General features: G+C 37.5%; 1 pseudogene; it reads right to left on the bottom strand.

Annotated features, from left to right (window-relative positions):
• Positions 1 to 9304: 9304 nt before the first annotated feature.
• LOC149184313 (glutathione S-transferase DHAR3, chloroplastic pseudogene) lies at positions 9305 to 10417 on the bottom strand (annotated as a pseudogene).
• Positions 10418 to 18963: the final 8546 nt, after the last annotated feature.

Genomic DNA, 18963 nt, shown 5'->3' with positions numbered 1-18963 from the left:
AGCGGGGTTTAGCATTTGTTTGGCTATTACAACTACTACAGCCTGCTGATTTTCATTTGTTCATTGTAAGGAATCATCCATAGCATCCATGTCAATGTTTAGGCCTAAAAATTCATGCTGTAAAGTAAGAAAATTGTTGATTTGAGCATTGTCCTCAAACACTTGCCACTCTTTGATATTGTTAGGGATAGCAGGCCTGTGCTTTATCTCAGCAGTAAAGTGGTGATTAGGCTCAAAGGGCAGCTTGCAAGTGCTAGCAAAAGTAGCTAGACTATGAGCATGTATGTTATGGCTTCTAGAAATTTTCGCAAGCTTGGTTTCAGTGAAGGAATTGAGTATTTCTGTGGTAGCAGTCCTATAGGCTCTTAGCCTATTGTCATTTGTGAAAAAGTTGCCTTTTATTTGTTGGATGATGAGGTCGGTGTCACCTAGAATGGAAACTTTTGCAGCTCCTAGAGTTTTGAGCAATTTAAGGCCTAAAAGGAGAGCCTCATATTCTGCCATGTTGTTGGTGCATTTGAAGTTTAGTCTATAAGTATGACCCTCTGCATGGCTGTTATGTGTATTGTGAATCCATACCCCTACCCCTGCTCCTAACTTGTTGACAGAGCCATCAAACTCTAAATACCATTTGATTTCTTGCTTGTGGTTAGTATTAAGAGTTTCAACCATTTTAGGTTTGGGCAGATTTGAAATTTCTGTTTGGGGAGGTTCTTCTAGTATGCTGGTTGCATTGGTCATTTTGATAGTTTCATAAGTATGGGCAACCGATTCTTCATTGATGCATGTTTCTTGTTCCAAAAGTAAAGGCTTCTCATCAGTGGGTGGGCAGCTATCATCATTGATCAATATGAAGGAATCCATATCAGAATGGATTGAATAGATTGGGAAGTTTTGTGGCTTATCCTCACTACTTACCATATATTTCATGGGTGTTTCTCTATATAGTCTCTTTGGTTGTCCAAAGACAGATATAGTGGCATAAGAGAGGTCTAATTGGAGAGATCCTTGGAGTTTTTCTCCCTAAGATCTTGATAATAGCATGCCATACTTTGGTGGAATGTCAGCAACCACCACATCCATGAGGATTGTCTTGTTTGGGTATTGGACTAAGGAGACACATAAGTCCTTGATTAAGCCTAAACACTTGACCTGACTTGAGTCAAAGGAGAATAGATCTTTGTAGGGTCTTGTGACTTCAAGGTTTAGCTTCTCCATAACTACTTTGGTCATAAGATTGTGCGATGCTCCTGAATCGAACATAGCATTGTGCAAGACTTTATCATGTATGTGCAGGCTTACATAAAAGGGCAGAAAAGTTCCATATGCTAATTTTCCATCAACTTCTTGTCCGAACAACAGCTTAGGCTGATCATCTAAAACATTGACATCATCCTTGGTCTCTAGCATTTGAAGTGATCTTTGGATTTGTTTCCTATATACATCATGCTTAGCAAGTTCAGATAGAGGCATGGATATCTTAAGTTTACCTATTTCTGCCTCTAAATCAAATGTTTTCTCTGATTGGGTTTTAGTGTTGTGATAGGCAGGCTTCCCTTTTTCCATGGGAGTATCAGCAATTCGCTCTTGTTCTTCATTGATTTCTTGAACTATTTTGGATTTGGAAAGGCTTTCGTGAGTTCTGTTTATGTTTTCCTTTGAGGGAAAAGATACAAAAGGCTGATTCTCAGAGGGCTGAACATCTGTGATATCCTCTATGGTCACTTCTTTTGGATTTGGGACTGTTTTATCAGCAGTTTCTATGAGGGCAGCCTTTTCTTTGATCTTCTTAGGCTGCTTTGATTCCTTCTGTTTGATGGCCTCGGGCACATCAATTGTTCTAGTTCTCAGTTTATACTGTTTGTGGACCTCATACACAGCTGAATCATAACCTTGTTTAAAGTCAAAAGACTCACCAGACTGAGTCTGAAATTGATTAAAGTCATGCTCATCTTGGTCCTGTTGGGTTAGAAAAATTTGTTGCTCACCCTTCAAATCCATCAAGTTCATATGAGTGTCTTTTGTCTGCTCACTAGATGTGGATGCTTCTGTATAGTTTTCTTGGAAAGGAGGCCTTATATCCTAGTTTGGGCTAGACCTACCAGCGTTTGTGTTCTGAGTTTTCCTGAAATTTGGGTTCCTTATGGTATTGGGCTATTGTCCTTCCCATGTAGATTTCCTTTCAACGCTTTCCACTCTATCTCCCAGCCTGTGCATGCCACTGATAATAGCATCCAGCTTTTGGTCTAAGGCTGAGGGTTCTTCCTTAAAGGTGGTTCTTCTCTCAGTTCTAGCTCTGTTTCTTTTAGCAATTAGATTTGCCTCTACGCTAACAGAAACATTTTGCATGTCTGCTAGGCTTTGAGGGGATCTTTCCCTTAATTGATAAGCCATATCATTATCAAAACCATCAGGGAATTTATACAAAGAAAGATCAAGTGGAGGTCTGAGGTTCTGTGGTATTGCATTATAAACATTGTTAAATCTTGCACAATAGTCTAAGAGAGCCTCTTGAGGGCCTCTTTTGATGGTGTCGTATTCAGATAATATGTGCAAGGGATCTTTCTTTTTCTCCCATCTGTTAAGAAATGTTTGGTAAAGGGCCTCTGGGTTAGCTATGGAATTTGCAGCAAGGCTTCTAAACCAGGGCCTTACATCTCCTGTTAAACTTTGGACAAAAATCTTCATTCTTACACTGTCATCATCTATCTCGTAGTTCTCAAAATAGTCTTGCATCTTCTTGGTATGTTGCAGGGTTGTGCAAGAACCAGTACCATCAAAATATGTGATTTTAGTTTGATAATCCTGAGGCATAGCCCCTGGATTTGCTGGCAACTGCAACGGTGCATATCTATTAGCCATATTAACAGGTATAAGTGGAACAACAGGGATAAATGGAACGACTGGAACAATGGTAATAACAGTGGTAATGGGAGTATGTGCAGTGAATGGAGGTGTGGAAAAGGTGCTTGGAGAGGTGGATGATGAACAAGGGGAAGTAGGGGTTGAACGAAATAAAACTTTGACAAGGGTTGGAACACAGCTTGGCTGGACTGTTTCAGGAATAGAATCAGCAAAATATTCTCTTCGCTCTAGTTTCCTGAGGTTCCTTGGGATTATATTGGGATTTTCAAAAGCAGCTGGGGGATTTGGGTTTGGATTTGACCTTGTATAACGTGAATTCCTTTTGGGAGCCAGCTTCTAACTTGTTTTTTTTTGGGATTTTTCTAAGAAAAATGGGTTAGAAAGAAACTTTTGAAGGTCAGATTCTTCCCCAGTGGAGCTTTCCAACCTGATTTGTGAAATTATCTGAAGATTTTCCCCAATTGAGTCGCCATTATGTTAACACGCAGGTTTTCCCTAAGCTCCTTAACGGATACGGCCGAGGTAACCACAAACCAATCTTTGGGCTGCAGGTCCTAGCCTACCTGCAGATAGAGAGGGTTCTCTCTTTATGATTTAACTTTGTTTTGGGTTGATTTTTGGCTAGTTATGGTGTACAAGGGTTTTGTTTTGATTTTGGTGGGAAGGAGATGTTTTCAAGCAGAGTTGGGATGCATAGTGTGAGAAGTTCAAAGCATTGGGCATGGAGTCATGGATTAGGGCCTACTGTTGTGTTTTCTTGGTCACAAGAGGAATATAGAGCAGGATAGCTACACATAGAACAATATCAGGCTGGAATAAAGATAAAATGAAGGTCAGGAATGAAAGGCAACTAAGAATCTTTCATTAGCTAACATAGAGGGAAGGTGGATGAAAGTTTGTTTAGGAGCAGTAAAGAATTCCTAAAAAACAACCATATGTGAAAGAAACAGGGTAAATATGATCATTTAAGTATGCATATTCATAACCATTTCTGAGGAAAACATATAGAAATAACAAGAACTGAGTGTAAGGTGCAGTCAAGCAAAACCTAAGCTATTATTTTTTCTTGCTATTTAGATGGTAACACAATTGTGCATGAACATAATAAAACTATAAACAGAGGCAAAAAAAACTTATTGAGCCATGTAGTAGCACAGGAATTCCACAGTCACTCTTTTACCATTAATAACACAACAGTCATTTCTTCATCCAAAGCATTCCAACAGTCTTTGATTACAGAGCTTCTCAAAAATACAACGCAAGTCCGGCATGAGGAATATCAACCAACCAACCATTTAAACAATGAATTAGGGTGGTTTATATAGGGAAAATATATAAAATATCTATTACAGCAGACCTAAAACAGGTATGAGGGAAATAACTTTTTTAACCTAATTTTTGTCCTGAATTTAATGCAGGAAAATATCTTTGAGCTGCGCTGGAGGCAGCGGTGTCAAAATGAGTTAATATAGTGTCCTTTTGGCTCTGTGCTGTTCATTTAGCCATAACTGTGCATCGGGCTTTGATCCCCTGCTCTCAAGTGGTTTTAATGTGAATTAACTGTGATCTGAGAGCCTTAGATGGCTTCACCATTTTCTTTGACTTTTCTTTGGGGGTCTTTAATGTTTGCTTGCTTTGGTATTGCTGATCTGATACTCTTTGCTGCTTCACTGATGCTCTTTTAATTTAATCTGGGCTTCGTCTTTCCTCTGATACTCTTGAATTTGTCAAATTGCCCCTTTTTTGAACCTTCATGAAGAAATCCTGTCACACTGCGCATTTTCGGGCCTGCTGGTAGCCTAGCCACAGGCAGCTTTCCATTTTAACCATTTTTTCTTAGCGATGAGTGATTAGCGCTAAGCGCTAATCGTGCATCAAAAACTGCCTCAGTTTTTCATTTTGGGCATCCTTCGCTGCAATTTTGCCCTTCGCACATTCTTTCAGTGATGATGTCAGCATGATGTCAGCAGTGGGTCCCGGTACGACAGTGACGTGGCAGGGTGACGTGGGAGTATGGCAGGGTGATGCGGTGGCAGTGACACGTAACAGTGGGGGGGGGTCAACGAAGAGGTGATGTGGCGCTGACCTGGTGCTGTCGTCAGAGGAGGAGAGACAGAAGGCAGTTTGTGGTTTCGCCGGACCGCCCTCTGTACGAGGGTGGTAAATGTCAGAGGGGCTCCGATGCAATCAAGGGCAGACATGCGTCCCTTTGTACGACAGCAAAACCGCCAGGCTATCAGACGCTAACTGTCGAGTGACAGGGCGGCTCCGAAATCGTCAAGAGCCATCGGATCTGGCAGGGCGGATCGGAGGGCTGACAGAGCACGGAGTTGGCAGCAGGTTTGTGCGCAGGGCCCGCTAGAATATTCGAATATTTATACAATGCTGCAAGGGTTTAGACTTTGGGTTTGTGGGTTTTATACATGGTTTGTGCGCCGGGGGTAAAGTTTAATCGAAATATTTAAACCAAACCCAAAAATGTGAGCACGCAGGGTAAAATATTTAAGGTTTATGGGTAGAGGGGTGAGGAAAGAGGTTATTAACTTTAACCAAATGTTAAGTTAATCCCAGGGTTAGGACATGGAAGGCTAATGCTAAGCCCCAAATGAACTCAGCATTTCCCCAAACAGATATTATAGGGCTATAGTGCCAGGGGATGGGAATATGTACATAGGGGAGCTATTTAGTGCTTTTAGTAAGGGGAAGGGGAAATAGATAGGGATTTGCATAATAATGTTTAGAAGTTAATATGAGTTTGTGAGGTGAAGTGTAGGGGGCTAAGTTTGTGAACTGAAACTTAGGCATAGGAAGTGAATGGACTGTGGAGAAATGATTTTTACACAAGAGATGTGGCTTCTTTTCACTGAAGAAAGTTAAAGCTTGACTTAGTATTTTACAAAAATGAAGTGGTAACAGGACTGGTTGGGCAGATCCCAAGGTCCTCAAGGGGATGTTAGTGAGTGATTTGGGGAATGAGAAGAAAGGGGAGTTAGAAATGCCTCGCTTGAGCTCCTCCAAATGAAAAAGTGCCTCATAATTGTGATCTGAATAGATACAACACTTAAAAACATGAAATGGATCACATAGCTTGATTATGCAACCACAAAACTACTTACCCAGCCTACTTACCTAGCATTTTTTCTTCTTTTTGCATGGGTGCACTTGGATTTGCAGACCCTGATTATCTTCTTTTCCTTTGACTACCCTACTATCTAAACGTACCCTTATATCTTCCAAGAGCCCAGATTAAGCAGTTGGGCTCATTTATTTCTCTACCTAGCTACTGATCTGTCAAGATTAAACAGTTTGGACAGATATTTATTCTCTATATTCTAAAACAAGCAATTGAAACCTAGGGAAGCCAAGATTAAGTTGTTTGGCTTTCCTTTAACTGAAAAATTCTTCAAAAATGGAATAACTTCATCAAAACTAGAATACAGCAGTGGCATTTAGACTCGCACACTTTCATGGCCTCTTCTTTGGCCTCTTAAGGAAATATGGAACATTGCAGCATGAAAAGTATGACATATTTGGCATGTAAAAATTTCGATCATGAAAGATGAATACCTGTTGCAACAGGAGGCTAACAGAATAGTCGTTTCCCAATAATGGAAAATGTCGTTACAATTTCTTTCTAGACTATTGAATCCCTTCCATGAACTTTTGGTTCCGTTTCAAATCACTAATGCACAATTCAGATTAGAGGGCTTCTTGTTGCTTTCAACACGTCACACATCCAACGAATAGACATCCACCACTACACGCACTTTTTTGGACACACACTCATTAAATGGTCTGCATACTCTTCGAAAGAAAAGTTGTGTGCACTGAGATCCATCTTGATTCTTTACCCCACAGACATATACCAGACAACTGCAATGCTATTTTGATTTTATATAAAATCAAAATGGGAACATCAACCCTCCATAGAGAAAACACAAACAAATTTAAACCTAGAGAAATCTTTGAATAGCTTTAAAATTGTTGGATGCACCATCATACTGTATACTCACAAACAAATTCCAAGTTTAAACATGTCATTCCATATTCGAAGTTTAAATCTATCATTCTAGGTTAATATAAAAGTATCCTCGACCATTATAATATTAAAATCAAGTAACTTAGAAAACATCCATAAGCTCTTCATTTTTTGTCCTAATTACACAACCTAAAAACCATGATGATGTAATATAATTATGATGTTAATGGTTTCTTCCTTTATATTTATATTAATGGAGATTTAAATTAGCCCAACAACAACGCGTCAAATCTACCCTATATTGCCTCGATAAACTGCAAATCAAACAAAGCCAACTTGGAACAATTTAATATGAAACAATTTCTTTAGTATTAATACTATTTAAACCCTTGAAAGTTGAGAGAAGGAATAATGTGTATCAAATTTCACATGGCCACAGTTTTGTCTTTATTAATTACTAATGTTGTTTTTTAACTCTTAAAAGCTGAGAAAAAGGAATAATGTATACTTGTTTGCCTAGAGCTAATGGCAAAAACTCTGCTCTGTTGCTTTTAACTCTTAAAAGGCTTAGAAATGAAGTAATGTGTACCTGTTTTCCTAGAGCTAACGGCTTGAAGATAGGAACTCTGCCTCGCCTTTCACATTTGTTGTCTCGTATGAGCTAACCAACTTAGCTCACCCTTGTAATGGATAATTTTCAATTTGGAGCATGCAATATTGGAAGAGTAATTGTCCTCGCATACTAGCAAACAAATTACAACTTCAAACCTATAAGTTGATGTAAAAGCATCCTCGACCATTGTAATATTAAAATTAGGTACTCCTAAGTTGTACTAAACGACAACCTTAAAAGCATCATGTTGTAATATCATTATGATATTAATGGTTTTCAGTTGGGTTTATTGGTTTATATTAAAGCATAATGAAATCAATCCAATATCGTGTCAAATCCACTCTATATTGCTTCAATAAATTGCAAACCAAACCAAGCCAATATTTCCTCAGAAAGATTTATAATAAAACAATTTCTATAGTATTAATACTGTTTAAACCCTTAAAATTATAGAAGGGAATGATGCATATCCGGTTGCCCAGAGACAATGGTTGAGAAAAGGAACTCAGTTGATTTGTCTTTATTTAGCACTAATGTTGCTTTTAACTCTTAAAAGCTGAGAAAATGGAATATTGTCTACCTATTTGCCTAGAGTTGATAACTTGAGGACAAGAACTCTGCTCTATAAATTAGTGATTTGAAAAGGAACAAAAGGTAATGGAAGGGATTCAATAGTCTAGAAAGAAATTGTAAGGGAATTTTCCATTATTGGGAAATGGATATTAGAGGATGTTAAATTATCCTAAATCCAACTATCTAAGAAAACTTATTAGATCTAGTTATTTGTTGGAATTATTGACTTTTGTAGTCAATTATAGTAGTAGTTACAAACCCAAACAAGGTAGAAATAATTTTAGGAAATTAAGGAGACATTAATACACAAGGGTGTATATGCAAGGACTTGGATTTTAGACCTCCTAAATGAATGATGTGGAGAAAAATGAGTCTTTGTTCGGAGGTAGCTATCCTTACTGGCCAATAGTTAAATTTGAAATGGTTATTGAGGAATAACAGAGGCAGCTGTTAATATTTTAAATGGCTATTGAAGAATAATAGACGAAGAGTTGCTCACACTCTATGCCTACCTCTAAACAGAAAAATTATGTGGAAAGGCATTGTGAATGCAACCAAGGTGATGAAATCTTGAGGGTAGTAATTCATCCAACAACAAATAGATAGTTTATAATGATGGGCAGTGAGCACCATGAACATCTATGTCAGTAACAGTTGGATAAATAGAATGGCAGAGTGAGTTAAAGCCATATATCATATGAATATTGGGCTTCGAGTGGCATGAAGAGTTGGTTATGCTGCCAAAAAATATTGACAAATTTCTGACCCAAAATTCACGGAGCATTTTGTAGAAATTAATTAGTCTATCACAGATGACAGAGAAAGTAAAGAAAATAGACAAATTTCAGACTTAGAGTTCAAGGAGAAGTTGGGAGAAATTAATCATTCTATCATAGAAGATGATACATCTTCTAACTTGCAAGTATCCCAAAGGAGCATCCAGTGAGAACAACAGTAGCAAGTGCAAAAACAAATGGAGCAGATGCATTTTCAGCAAACTTGGGAGAAATTAATACACAAGAGTTATATGAAAGGACTCAGTTGTTGACCCTCCCCAGTAAATGTTGTGTAGAAAAATCATTAGAGCAGACTTGCTTCATTTCTTGGTTGTTATATTGATCACATTGTAATGATCTTACCCACAATAATACTCTATCTGTAGCTACGGAATCTGGAATCGTATTTTGATTGATGGATGTAGATTTTTCAGTTGTTTTATGGAGCAACAAATAGTACATAGATTTTTTGGGTTGGTTTCTTATTAGTTTGTGATGTCATTTACATTTCTGAAGCAATATATCCATAATTCCAGTGTTAACTTGTAGGTTATGGAAAAATGTAACATTGAAAAGAGTTGAGAATACATACACAATTTCCTTCTCAAGTGGGGTTGCCAAAGGTGGTTCTGGGTACTTTTCCTCTAATATCTGGGTTATAACATCGGAGTTTGGAATCCACTTATAATCAATCTTGATGAAAGGAACTTTTCCTTGAGTGTTCATATGCAAAAACCTGTGCACCAACGTCCTCAAAATAGCTCCCCTAATTTCCCACATAAACATAGGCACAATCTCACACTCGTAATAGATTTTAACCATATCCATAAAGAAATGGCCTATAATGAAAACAAAAAATAATATATGGGCCTTCGAACCAGAAAGTTACCAGTCAGGTTTGTTACTAGTATCAATGAACTTCATGTTGCATGGGACCTGTTTTTCCTTAAGAGTAAGAAAAACCCTCTGGCTGAAGGGACCTGCTCAAAGATGTGTTCAATACATTAAGCTTTACTTCATACATTAAAATGCTTGAAATGCACTGATAGATGACAAATTGTTTGACAAATAAAGATGAAATAAAAGCCAGGAAATGCAACATTGAATTGTTCTGCTAAAAAAGGGGAAAATGATAGGAAAATTACTTACAGTCCCTAAGGGACCTGTGCAAAGATGTGTTCAATACATTAAGCTTTACTCCATACATTAAAATGCCCGAAATGCATCAATACACCACAAATTGTTTGACAAATAAAGATGAAATAAAAACTAAAGAAAACAGGAAATGCAAGATTGAATAGTTCTGCTAAAACAAGGGAACATGATAGGATAAATTATTTACAGTCCTCAAGCTTGTCAGGTTCACCTATGACAGCCTTAACATACACTTCCACTACTTCATCCATGCTCACAATTCGTGTACTACCAATCTTCATCCTCTGAAGCAAGACCTTGGATCTAACCCCTTTCTCACCAAACAGATAGGTACCTGAGACCACAATTAAAGGCTCTATGATACAACACTAGTGATTCCAGAGAGCCGCAGTGCAATTTTTTTGCTACAGTGAGAGACGAAGTGGAAGCTACACTAAGAATGGATATCATAACCATCTCTAACTTCTATAAATAGACCTCACTCTCATAGGTTTCCATCCTCCCCAATTTTATGACACTCACATCTAACATAGAACAAAAGTTTTCATAATATCATAAACACTTGTGCAAATATTTGAATCCAAAAATATAGAGCATCGACTGTTGAGTTCCATATATGTAACTGTGCTTTCAAATATAGAATATCAACACATCATGATTAACAAAGAAAGGAAGCATTCACTAAGAAACAAACAATGGAATAGTGTACCCATCTGGACTCTGAAAATACAAAACAAAAGAAATACTATCAGCAAAAAGGCTAAGACTGCTAGCACAAAACCATTTAGCGATAGATCAATAGAATGAATACCTTTCCTTATTTGAATTGCAAGGAATGTAACAATTTATTCCTATAAAAAAATAATTATGGTACAGAGTATATTCTCTACTCTTACTTGAGAATATTACCCTTTCCATGTCAGAGTTGTACATGTCCATAACGACATCTCCATGAACAAATCACAAACCTCTTAATACATTAAAAATGAATTCATGAAAGGTTAGAGAAATGGTATAAGGAAGGAAAAACAATTATGTTAAACAAGAGAGGATTACACTATCTTCTTTATTTATAATATTTTGAATGCATTAAATTATTCTTATACTGCAAATAATACCCATGTGCTCATACTTGAAGCAGAAAATATGCTTAACGAATATGCTTGAAATACATGTTTAAGGCACCATCCACGTCTCTACCCTTGGTACTCTTTCAGGTATCAAGAGCTCCAAATAATTACCAAATACAAAGGAAAGGTTTTCATTGTGTCAACTTTAAAACAAAGGAAAGACTGTCAGCACAAAAACAAAGACTTTCAACACAAAATCCATTTAGCATTAGATCAATATAATGAATACCTTTTCCAGATGCAGCACTCTAGACGTGTGACCTATAAAGCTATCTTATCTTAACCATATATGGATATTTCCATAAGGTCAGTTGGTTCTGGCTAAATCAATGTGAGCAGATAATACCCCTGTGCTCATTCCTAAAGGAGGACAATCTGCTTAACTGATATGCGTGAGATACATGTTAAAAGCACCAGCTGCATCTTTATGCTTTGTACTCTTTAAGGTATCAGGAGCTCCAAAGACTTGCCAAAACCTAAGAGTCTCATCTCCTACAACCAATGCAATGGTGTACCCATCTTGTCTCTGAAAATACAAAACAAAAGAAAGATTATCAGCAAAAAGGCTAAGACTATCAGCACAAACCCATTTAGCAATAGATCAATAGAATGAATACCTTTGCATATTTGAACTGCAAGGAATGTAACAATTTATTCCTATAACAAAATTATTATGGTACAAAGTATATTCACTACTCTTACCTGAGAAGACTACCCTTTCCATGTCAAACTTGTACATGTCCAGAACAACATCTCCATGTACAAATCACAAACCTCTTGATACACTAAAAATGAATTCATGAATGGTTAGAGAAATGGTATAAAAAGGAAAAAAAGTTATGTTAAACAAGAGAGGCTTACAGTGTCTTCTTTATTTATAATATTTTGAATGCAAGAAATTATTCTTATACCGCAGATAATACCCATGTGCTCATACCTGAAGCAGTAAATATTCTTAACGAATCTACTTGAAATACATGTTTAATGTGCCATCCACATCTTTACTCTTGGTACTCTTTAAGGTATCAAGAGCTCCAAATACTTACCAAATACAAAGGAAATGGTGTCATTGTGTTAACACAAAAACAAAGGAAAGACTATCAGCAAAAAAACAAATACTTTCAACACAAAATCCATTTAACATTAGGTCAATACAATGAATACCTCTTCCAGGTGCATCACTCTAGACGTGTGACCTATAAAGTTATCTTATCTTAACCATATATGGATATTTCCATAAGGTTAGTTGGTTCTGCCTGAATCAATGTGAGCAGATAATACCCCTGTGCTCATTCCTAAAGGAGGACAATCTGCTTAGTAGATATGCATGACATACATGTTAAAAGCACTAGCTGCATCTTTATGCTTTGTCCTCTTCAAGGTATCAGGAGCTCCAAAGACTTGCCAAAACCTAAGAGTCTCATCTCCTGCAACCAATGCAACAGTGTACCCATCTAGACTCCGAAAATACAAAACAAAAGAAATATTGTCAGCAAAAATGCTAAGATTGTCAGTACAAACCCATTTAGCGATAGATCAATGGAATGAATAACTCTGCCTCTTTGAATTGCAAGGAATGTAATAGTTTATTCCTACAACAAAATCATTATGGTACAGAGTATATTCGCTACTCTTACCTGAGAAGATTACCCTTTCAATGTTAGACTTGTACATCCATAACAACATCTCCATGTACAAATCACAAACCTCTTGATACACTAAAAATGAATTCATGAATGGTTAGAGAAATGGTATAATGAAGGAAAAACAATTATGTTAAACAAGAGAGGCTTATAGTGTCTTCTTTATTTATAAACTTTTGAATGCAAGAAATTATTCTTATACCACAGATAATACCTATGTGCTTATACCTGAAGCGATAAATATGCTTAACGAATCTGCTTGAAATACATGTTTAAAGCACCGGTTGATATGTAGTATGCCTTCCAACCAGAATGCAATAAAAGAGCTAGAAAGTACTGAATATCTATGTCCTCTTACATACTTAAACCAATTCCCCAAAATATTCAGATGAAGAAACGTTGTCTAAAGTTGTCCCTAGTGCATGCAAAAGGCTATGAAATCTTGACCAGACTTTACTTGAAGCATACAATTTTTGGATTTATAGAATAGTATGTTAAAATTTCACTACATAGCAAACAAACTTGCAAACTTAAGGAGCTCTCAAAACTACTTCTGTGTGCTAGATCTAAAAACTCAAATGCTAACTGAAAACTGACAGCAAAACAAAACAATTTACAGCATTCAAAAAATCATCTCTATTTGTCTTTATTAGCTTGGGAAAGGAAAAATAGTGCACACACTCTCTGGTAAACTAAATGTATAACAAAAATAGCAGGGACACCTTAACTAGTGCATCCTAATCAAAGCATAATTCTACTCTAGGGAAGTGTACCTAGGCTACATGCACCAGCTGCTTATAATATATCACCCCAACTATGGAATAGTGTTCCGTAGCTAAGCGTGATCCACATGGAATTCTAATTTTAGAACTCTGGTAAACTAAATGAATAACAGAAGCAGTAGGGACACCTTAACTAGTGCAACCTAATCAAACCATCATTCTACTCTAGGCAAGTGTACACAGGCTACATGCAGCAGCTACTTATAATAGATAACCTCACCTATGGAATAGTGTGCCCTACCTAAGTTTGATCCACATGGCATTCTAATTTTTTAACTGAATTGGATAGAAAAAACACATCTAAGTATGACACATGCATTTTTCAGCAGATTTGCAGCAACCTCAGCTCAACCATATATTAGTAGCCAAGTTGGACACTAAATTGGTGTTTGATCCCCCCTTGTTTGTGAGACAAGGGATCTCATCCACATAGCAATTTGACTGCTAAAGTCTACCATACATGCTAGGGAACCTATCTACTTTTTGTACATTGACGAATCAACCAAATCTGAATCTGAATCTATTGGAAACTTTAAAATATGTATCATAAAGGTAGCCTAGGGTTTATTGTCCTTTATCTAAACTTCTTCATAATCTCAATTGCTCACTTACCCATGTTTAAGGACCAGCTCACCTCAACTCAGCCAAACCTCCAAGACCAGGAAATAACATATGAGGTTGATGTCGTTCATGTCAACTTCACTTGCCAGTTTCTTATTGCACCATGGGATATTGTTTTTAACCTAACTGTTAAGACTAGGTAATCTACATACAACACAAATATAAGCATATAAAATTTATCATAATCAAACAAATAATAAAAGTTAGGACCTGCAACGGTCTTAGTGATGCCCATAATATGTAAGTACTCATAAATCCATGAGTACCAAGCACAGGAGGCTACTTTAGCCAAGAAAGGGACTTCTTCAACTTTCACACATGGGTATCCCATCCTAACAAAGATATTATATTTGAAATCAAGATGAAATAAAACAATGAATCACTCTTCCTGCCACCTACATCTTTGGCCTTGTCAAAATCCACTAAAGCATGCAACAACTGAAAGCACTCTGCCAGTGTGCCCTTTAAGTACCTTGCATACCTTAGACCATGGAGCATATTTGCAGCAACCTTAGCTCAACCATATATTTGCAGCCATGCTGGACACTAAATTGGTGTCTGATCCCCCCTTGTTTGTGAGACAAGGGATCTCATCCACATAGCAATTTGACTGCTAAATTCTACCAGACATGTTAGGGAACCTATATACTTTTTGTACACTGACGAATCAACCAAATCTTAATCTTAATCTACTGATAACTTCAAAATATATATCATAAAAGTAGCCTATGGTTTATTATCCATTATCTAAAACTTCTTCAGAATCTCAATTACTTAGTACCCCTATTCAAGGACCACCTCACCTCAACTCAGCCAAACCTCCAAGACCAAGAGATAACACATGAGGTGTATGTCCTTCATGTCAACTTCACTTGCCAGTTTTTCTTGCACTGTGGGATAGAGTTTTTTAAACTAACTTTTAGGACTAGGTCATCTACATACAACACAAATATAAGCATATCAAATTAATCATAATCAAACAAATAATACAAGTTAGGACCTACAATAGTCTTAGTGATGCCCATAATATGTAAGTACTCATCAAAAAACCAAAGTATCTTCAAAATTTGTTTTGTTGTAGATAGAATTAGTTTATGTTTGGACCCTCACAACCTAGTGCACTCCATAGGAGCTAGAACGATGCGCGTTCAAGTTATTAAAATTTAACACATATCAATCCTTTTTGTCCTATTTTTGTCAAAGCCTTTAGGTTGCATGAGGGAAGTGATATGTTGTCTCAGGCGGTGATCTACTACTGTTACAAACCAAGAAACCCTTGCTATCACAGAGGATGGATTTCCACCTTCCTTGTTGCCTATAAACATTACTTCACTATCTCATTGCTGCCACGGTCAACTCCAAACCAGACCTTGCTTGCCTCAAAACCCCAGACCATACCTCAAGATGATTTGCTGCCACATAAAAAACTTAGGGGTGATTCATTTCCATAAACAATCCCTTAGAGGTGTTTCGTTGCCACAATTGATACCTCAAGGATGATCTGTTGTCATCAACAGTGCCTCAGAGGTATCTTGTTATCTCAAAATTGCTTCATAGACATATTGCTGCCACAGTTAAGCCTCAAATTTAATGTGTTGTTATAGATAATGCCATAGAGATAGGCTAATGCCTCAGATAATGTCTCAGGGATGATTCACTACCCAGATAATGCCTCATGATAGTTTGCTGCCATAGTTAGTGTCTGTTCGATCATTTATATAACAAGATTTAGAAGTTGGATTAAAGTGAGAGATTGTAGAAAATTAAATGAAATTCTAGTTGGTTGACTCTCTGCAATTATGGATTGAAAATATCACACAAATGAGATCCATATTTACAAGAGAATTAATCATGCCCAACTCACCGAGTGAAATTAAGATTGGGATTACTAGAGTTGCTTTAGTTAGAGTCATCCTTGTGGGCCTTTTGGTGTGGCTAGCTATCTTCTTGAGTAGTCTGGGTACATGATTGACTATGCCTTTTAATCATGCTCTTCAATATGCCTTTGATGGCAAGGGCTAGATGCTCCCTAGTTTTACAAAAGAAGAGGGCATACTAGAGGCTTGTTAGATAGAGTAACACCTATCCATCAACATTTATGATATATGTAATTAGGTAGCCATGGATGTAACATCCGTCGAGAAGGGTAGTTGCCACTGTGAAAACATATGGATCACTTCATCTTCTTGCTATTGTAAATTATGAGATGCTTTAGAAGAAGGGATTACAATTATTGTCAAAATGAACCCACCCCATGCAACTTGATCCTAATTATTGTCTTACTAGCCTTCAATGCCTTAATGAGGTGACCTTCAACACTCCTATCACCCTTGATAGTTTGCTTCCTAGTTCGTCCTCCTCTTTCCAGTACTTACTATCTCTATGTGAGGGGCCACAACCTTTCGATTGTGTGAGGGAAGTGATATGCTATCTCAAGCAGTGACCTACTACTGTTACAAACCCAGAAACCCTTGTTGTCACAGAGGATGTATTTCCACCTTCCTTGCTGCCTATAAACATTACTTCACTATCTCATTGCTGCCATAGTTAACTCTAAACCAAAACTTGCTTTCCTCAAAACCCCAGACCATACCTCAAGATGATTTGCTGCCACATAAAAACCTTAGGGGTGATTCGTTGCCACAAACAATCACTTACAGGTTGTTCGCTGCCAGAATTGATAACCCAGGGATGATTTGTTGTCATCAACAGTGCCTCAGAGGTATCTTGTTGTCTCAGAATTGCTTCATAGACATATTGTTACCATAGTTAAGCCTCAGATTTAATGTGCTGTTATAGATAATGGCCTAGAGATAGGCCAATGCCTCTGATAATGTCTTAGGGATGATTCACTGCCCAGATAATGCCTCAACATAGTTTGCTACCACAGTTAGTGTATGTTCGATCATTTATATAACAAAATTCATAAGTTGGATTAAAGTGAGAGATTGTAGAAAATTAAATGAAGGCCTGGTTGGTTTACTCTCTACAATTATGGATTGCAAATATTACACAAATGAGATCCATATTTAAAAGAGAATTAATCATGCATAGCTCACTAAGCGAAATTAAGATTGGGAGTACTAGAGTTGCTTTAGCTAGAGTCATCCTTGTTGGCTTTTTGGTGTGGCTAGCTATCTTCTTGAGTAGCCCAGGTACATGATTGACTATGCTTTTTAATCATCCTCTTCAATGTGCCTTTGATGGCAAGAGCTAGATGCTCCCTAATTGTACAAAGGAAGAGGGAATAATAGAGGCCCGAAAGACAGAGTAACACCTATCCCTAAACATTTATGATATCTGTAATTGGGCATCCATGGATGTAACATCCATCGAGAATGGTAGCTGGCACTATGACAACATATGGATCACTTCATCTTCTTGCTATTGTAAATTATGAGATGCTTTAGAAGAAGGGATTACGATTATTATCAGAATCAACCCATCCCATGCAACCTGACCCTAATTATTGTCTTACTAGCCTTCAATGCCTTAATGAGGTGAACTTCAGCACTCCTATCACCCTTGACAATCTGTTGTCTAGTTCGTCCTCCTCTTTCAAGCACTTAATATCTCTATGTGAGGGGTCACAGCCTTTCGGTTGCATGGGGAAGGTGATATGATGTCTCAGGTGGTGATCTACTACTGTTACAAACTCAGAAACCATTGCTCTAGTAGAGGATGGATTTCCACCTTCCTTATTTCCTTTAAACATTACTTCACTATCTCATTGCTACCACAATCAACTCTAAACTAGACCTTGCTTGCCCCAAAACCCCAGACCATACCTCAAGATGATTTGTTGCCACATAAAAACCTTAGAGGCAATTCATTGCCACAAAAAATCCCTTAGTGGTGGTTCAACGCCACAATTGATACCTCAGGGATGATATGTTTTCATCAATAGTGCTTCAGAGGTATCTTTCTATCTCAGAATTGCTTCATAGACATATTGCTGCCACAACTAAGCCTCAGATGTAATGTGCTACTATAGATAATGCCTTAGAGATAGGCCAATTCCTCAGATAATGTCTCAGGGATGATTCACTGCCTAGATAATGCCTCAAGATAGTTTGCTACCACAGTTAGTGTTTGTTCGGTCATTTATACAAAAACATTCAGAAGTTGGATTAAAGTGAGAGATTGTAGAAAATTAAATGCACTGGTTGGTTAACTCTCTACGATTATGGATTGAAAATATTACACAACTAAGCTCCATATCTAAAAGAGAATTAATCATGCCCAGCTCACTGAGCGAAATTAAGATTGGGAGTACCAGAGTTGCTTTAGCTGGAGTCATCCTTGTGGGATTTTTGGTGTGGCTAGCTGTCTTCTTGAGTAGCCCAAGTACATGATTGACTATGCCTTTTAATCATGCTCTTCAATATTCCTTTGATGGCAAGGGCTAGATGCTCCCTAGTTTTACAAAAGAAGATGGCATACTAGAGGCTCGGAAGACAAAGTAACACCTATCCCTCAACATTTATGATATCTGTAATTGGGTAGCCATGGATGTTACATCCATCGAAAAGGGTAGCTGCCACTGTGAGAACATATGTATCACTTCATCTTCTTGCTATTGTAAATTATGAGATGCTTTAGAAGAAGGGATTACGATTATTATCAGAATCAACCCACCCCATGCAACCCGATCCTAATTATTGTCTTACTAGCCTTCAATTCCTTAATGAGGTGACCTTCAGCCCTCATATAGCCCTTGATAGTTTGCTGCCTAGTTTGTCCTCCTGTTTCTAACACTTACTATCTCTATGTGAGGGGTCACAGACTTTCGATTGCTTGAGGGAAGTGATATGCTATCTCAGGTG

This window comes from Pinus tabuliformis, chromosome 3_2, assembly GCF_031772625.1.
Source record: "Pinus tabuliformis cultivar Carrire ecotype Pingquan chromosome 3_2, CPIR1, whole genome shotgun sequence".
NCBI classification, from domain to species: domain Eukaryota; kingdom Viridiplantae; phylum Streptophyta; class Pinopsida; order Pinales; family Pinaceae; genus Pinus; species Pinus tabuliformis.
This window is presented reverse-complemented; position numbering and strand designations above follow the sequence as displayed.